The sequence below is a fragment of the Physella acuta genome, unplaced genomic scaffold (genome assembly GCF_028476545.2).
Source record: "Physella acuta isolate Inbredline_101_S28 unplaced genomic scaffold, ASM2847654v3 ptg000065l, whole genome shotgun sequence".
Taxonomy (NCBI): Eukaryota; Metazoa; Mollusca; class Gastropoda; family Physidae; genus Physella; species Physella acuta.
This window is the reverse complement of record NW_026731585.1, coordinates 55,363-61,757: the sequence shown is the minus strand read 5'-3', so window position 1 is coordinate 61,757 and position 6,395 is coordinate 55,363.

Here is a 6,395-nt window from a genome sequence, read left to right as displayed (position 1 = left end):
TTTGTTAATTACTACAAATGTTTATGTTTTGAAATAGACAGTAGGGTAATTACTTTTTTATGTATTATATTATTAGATAATTTATTAGATTTTTATATTATTTGAAGATATCATTGAAGATGTATTTAATAGATAGTGTGTTATTAAAATCTATTTACATAAAATGTATTGGTTTGAAAAACCTTTAATTTACATTGAGATGACTTGGTCTGGTTTAGTTTTCCTACCAAACAAATCTCTTCCCATATTTTAATGACTAAAGATAATATTTATTAAAAATGTATTTCATCATTTAAATGAGACAGCAGTATTCTGTCATGTTTAAGAGACCATATTTATGTTAATGACCATATTTTTACCTAAAGTCTGCAGTTCTATATAGTTCCTCCATTGTGTTTTCATGTCAAATCTATTTTTATCTTCACCCTGGGGTGCTTTAATTCGGCTGTTTTCGTGTCTTTGGGTGTGTACGGTTTTTACATTTTTGGCTTAGCTGGTTTAAAATAAAAGTTGTTTAATATTCCATTTGTTTTTATTTGGGTTTTATTTTTTTGAGGTTGTGGATCACTTGTGGATCACCTGTATGTCAAAAAATGTAATCGAATACAGAGAGTATTCATACACACGACACTACGTTTTGTTTTACACACAACATTCAATCTTAGTACCAACAATTTCATATTTTTCTACGTCATCTTCAAGCTATTACGTGACAAATCTCTCACATTACACATTCTTTCAATTCCTGAATTTTAACATTTGACCATCCCATAAATTTCGCAGAGTTCTCACAGATTTTATCTATTCGTACAAAGATAATAAAATTCTTTTTTTTCTGATTTAATTTTTTATCTTAAAAATGCAATATTTTGGGATTTTTTTCCTATTTAAAGAAATGTGTTGATAAGAACATTGATGAACAAGTTTTGCCTCACATTTATCGATAACTTTTGGTGTTTTGTTAATGCATTTTTTTCATCGATGCTCTCCCGTTTAGTTTTTTACTTATTAACTTCCATATCAATTAAATTCGAATGTTTTAAGATTAAATACACACTAGTTCATTGAGTCACATTATGAGTCACAGGTTTATGTGAGGCTATTGTATTGGACGTACAACTTCTGGATATGTATTCCACGCTCGTGACCAACTTCAAGAATCCTAACCAAGCTGGGGGGGGGGGGGGGGGGGCTCTAGCAGGTCTGAGTCAAAGACAGCACTGTACTGAAGTTCGAACTTCGAGTCAACAGCCAAAAATACTCAGATTCGAACCACGAGTCAAAGCTTCACTCCACTGAGGTTCGAACTTCGAGTCAACAGCCAACAATACTCAGATTCGAACCATGAGTCAAAGCCATCACTCCACTGTGGTTCGAACTTCGAGTCAAAAGTCACAAAATTTCAGGTTCGAACTACGAGTCAAATGCCAGCAGTCTAATGAGGCTTGAGCTCCGAGTCAAGGACCGACAATCAATTGAGGTTCGAACTCCGGACTATGGTCGATATTTTACAATACTCTAAAACTTTGATACGGTTTTACTGGCGAAATGTAGCGGCGATTGATCGATATGTGATCGATATGTGACCGGCAGGTGGCAGGGCTTTAAACGTTTGCCGTAGAATACAGTTACCACATCGGGTGGCCAGGAATGTGATCCAGCGGCGTCGCTGAGGGGGGTGTAAGGGGGTTCCGGCCCCAGGTGGCGCCTTGTCTAGCGAAGGTGTCTATGTAAACAGTACTTCTTGGGCGCCGTATTACGTAATCCGCCAATATTTTAGATTCAATAAATGAATCAGTTAATATAAATAAAATTTGTATACGTCTAGTGTCATAATGAACCAAAAAGTCTACAGTTGAAGTAGAGCTCACGTGTTTTCTATGATCTCGGTATATGAAGAGTTCGTGTGGTCAGCACCACGCAAACTGCATTTAATTTTCTCTAGTCGTCGCCCAACTCTACTTGCCCTACCACGCCGCTCATTAATTAGGGGCAAGCTAAGTTTTATCTGTAATTATCTGTTCAATTAACAAATAATGCATAATTAATCTTCACATACCAGTGGCCACATTACACGTTGAGATGGATGTGATCGTTGGAAAGTAACCTTAAACTAAAAGCTCAAAAGTTAACAAAGCATTTATTTTTAAACCTTTCATTAATGCTTACCCTAACACATCTAAAATTAACTATAGTTCAGTCTGAGCCTAACTATATGTGTTGTTTGAGTGGTGTATTATTGTATAATTTATCAAAGTAAGAATAAAAAATACCCCCCCTCACACACACACACACAGAGCACCTAGCAGTGTTGTGCTAAGTTTAGAAAAACATGTGGTAAGGGGTGTCAATACATTTTTAAACATAGGCCTAATTAATAGGATTCGCCTGATATCAGGTTTAGATAGGCTTACATAGGACCCTTGGTCAACAAACATGTTTTTAACTGTAACTAGCCCTGTTTCCACTATCAACAAACATGTTTTTAACTGTAACCAGCCCTGTTTCAACTATCAACAAACATGTTTTTAACTGCAATCAGCCCTGTTTCAACTATCAACAAACAACATGTTTTTAACTGTAACCAGCCCTGTTTCAACTATCAACAAACAACATGTTTTTAACTGTAACCAGCCCTGTTTCAACTATAACAAACATGTTTTTAACTGTAATCAGCCCTGTTTCAACTATCAACAAACAACATGTTTTTAACTGTAACCAGCCATGTTTCAACTATCAACAAACAACATGTTTTTAACTGTAACCAGCCCTGTTTCAACTATCAACAAACATGTTTTTAACTGTAACCAGCCCTGTTTCAACTATCAACAAACATGTTTTTAACTGTAACCAGCCCTGTTTCAACTATCAACAAACAACATGTTTTTAACTGTAACCAGCCCTGTTTCAACTATCAACAAACAACATGTTTTTAACTGTAACCAGCCATGTTTCAACTATCAACAAACATGTTTTTAACTGTAACCAGCCCTGTTTCAACTATCAACAAACATGTTTTTAACTGTAACCAGCCCTGTTTCAACTATCAACAAACATGTTTTTAACTGTAACCAGCCCTGTTTCAACTATCAACAAACAACATGTTTTTAACTGTAACCAGCCCTGTTTCAACTATCAACAAACAACATGTTTTTAACTGTAACCAGCCTTGTTTCAACTATCAACAAACAACATGTTTTTAACAAGAGACAAACAAATGACACCGACACCTCCAAATACGTCACTGAAATTCCAGCCACAGACTAAAATTCATCGCCAAATTCCTGAATTCGCAGTTCTTCACCTCATTACCGGCAAAGTCACGGTACTGCCGGCCAAGTCACGGTACTGCCCATCAACAATAGCTCAGCTTGAGACCGGTTGTGCCGGCACACGTCATCCGTTATGCCGGCAGATGTCAATGACCGTCCGGCTTCTCCGGCGAACAGCTTTGTGGGGGTACATTAAAACAACCAACATGACAGTTAATGGTGTAGGCTACAGGATTGTCTGGCATTCAGGAGTCATTAGACGATCTGTGGGGTGGTCTCCGATGGCTGATCATGTATTGATTGATTGATTTGTTTTTATGCCGTAGACTTGATCAACAGGGCTATTAGTTTTGGTGAAGATACAAGATTGTGTTTGTGTACATAGGGGTTTGTCTGGGCTGTTTTGGTATTAATTTGGGATTGTTATTGTTGTTCTGTGTGTATCACTTTGTGTTTGTTTGTTTGTCTTAGGTTGTCATGTTAAGACGGCTTAGGGTAGGTTAGGTTAGGCTGAGTTGGGTTAGGTTGAGTTAGGGTTGGGTTGGGTTTGATTGGGTAAGGTTAGGTTATGTTAGGTAAGTTGGGTTAGTTTATGCTGGGTTGGGTTCGGTTAGATGTACGTGTTGCTTGTTTATAACTTAACATTTTATAAATTGTTATAATTTGTTATAAAAAGTTATAAAACATTTTGAAACCAAAACATTTACCCGTTGTGATTTCGTAATGTTGTGTCAAACGACGTCAAGCGTGAGGTCACGTGATTAATCACGTGATACAGAAGGTGACCTGATTTTACCTGGTTCATTATTCTGTATGCACTTAATGCGATCGTTAAATGCAACAAAACGTATGTTGTGTACCTGTAGAAGGCCCTGTATTGTCCGCATCGATCATGCTCGTGATTGATGTTCAATACTGGCTGAACTATCACGTGAACATCACGTGACCATCACGTGGTGCAGTCAAGCGGAGAGTCCAACAGAAACCGTCTGAAGAAATTCTACAAGCGCTTCTCTGTGACTCGCGGACTTTGGGCAGAGGGTGTAGAGTTCATCTGTTTTTGTGGGGATGTGTCAGCAGTGTGCCTGGACATAACACCTAAAATATGCGGGGTACTTATAAGGTCTGACTAGACTCAATGAGATACTTCATTAAACAATTTTTATCAAAGATAAAACTGACATGACGCAAAATCAACACACTAAATACGCAATCCAAAGCTTCAAAAACATCTTTACTTTACAATTTTAGTTTAATTTTGTTTTGACATATGCACAGAAACGTCATAGGCCTTAATTGCAATTTTGCCATTCTAATTATTATTAGCAACAGTTACAATTGTGCCATATAACAATAAATTATAACAAATTATGTCATATAACAAAACATAACATTCAAACCATTAATTAGCAAGGCATTAAACGATAGTAATCACAATCAGGTACAAAGGTCATGAAAGACTTATAAATACAACAAAATGTATTACATATTCAAAACATGTCATTGTAACAATATTTAAACTGATCGTGTATATAAAATACTGACAGGGGCGGGGCAAGATCATATGGTTATATTGTGTTGTGTAGGGTATTAGTGGTAGAGAACAATTGTAGGGGGGGGAGGAGGAGGCTATGTCCTCAACTTTTTTGTTACTTTGGGTAAAAGTAAAAATTTTATGGAGATGGCGACCCACGGGGCAGGTGAAGTAGATTTAAGCTGCGACCTCAGGATAGTAAGGGATGATGTAGTCAGCATTATGGTCATCCGCCTTTACTTTCCCCAAGTCAGGCAACCATCAGATGTATTACGGGAAGTTCTAACAACTCCTGAGATTCGAACTCGAGACTTTCAGGTTGTGAGCCGTGCGAACTACTACGCGACCACCCCGTGGACTTTATTGTTTTCTTTTAATTTTAGAATTGTTTATTTTTTATGGACAATGATCTCTATCATTGATGTAACAACACATGTTCTCAAATATAATGTGATTTCTGTCACGTATTTTTAAGATGACATCAATTTTGTAGTTGTCGTTCTTGGGCTAGGTGTGTAGTACTCCTAGACAAGATGTTTATAATATAACGGGTTAAGATGCGGCATTGATATAAAAGTTGTATAGCGTGGGAGAGGCAGAATGCGTTTTTTTTTTATTATCGATATGTGATATGTGTAAGATTTCTAACTTAACATCTGAAATTATTACACAGCAAAAAATAAATTAGATCTGATAAAATACGTTATGTAACAAAATCCAGATCAAAATAACATTTCACATTATTATATACATAGTAGAATAGTCCCGATAAGCTAGCAAATCGTTTCACGCGAGATTTGATAACAGAAATTGTACATTAAATGTATTTAAAGAAAGTGTTTCCATACTTTTCACTAAAAACACCCTTATGATTACTGCTCATATAAACAAGAATGTTTAAGGAGAAATATATACAAGAGAATTAAATATCTACAGACAATTTCCTGTTGATTGATGGTGTATACATACGTTTTACAATCACCATCGAGTTTCTCCTTGGTGCGATTGCTCAAAAAATAAACTTTAGCATGTAGTAAAGTACAATCTAACTGTCTACTTGATACACACGTTTTACAATCATCACCGAGTATCTACTTAGTGCGATTGCTCTAAAAATAAACTTTAGACTGCAGTAAGATACAATCTAACTGCCTACTTGATATGGTGAGGGTAGGGAGGGGGATCTAAAAACTATCACGTGATATGTTTAAATGTGTTAATATCATTAAATAACGTAGCTTATTAAAAGACCACACCAAATTATCTTGCGTACATCCACCTTTACTTTAACAGACCTCGGTTAAAACCTCACACTAACCAACTTGAAGGAGGAACCGATTGGGTTTAAACCACTGACCATTCGACTAATTATGGTCTATTATAACCATCACACCATCAATACAGCTTCAACGGCATTAAACTACACGGCTATTTATAACTTGACAAAAAGGCCAGAGATAGACAACCCATACATAAAGTGGTATCAAAAATTGTAAAAGCAAGAAACGAAATTCACCACATAAAACATTCGTTAGGATAAACTATAAAAAAATATTTAAAATGTAGTGAAAATGGTCTGATTAGTGTTC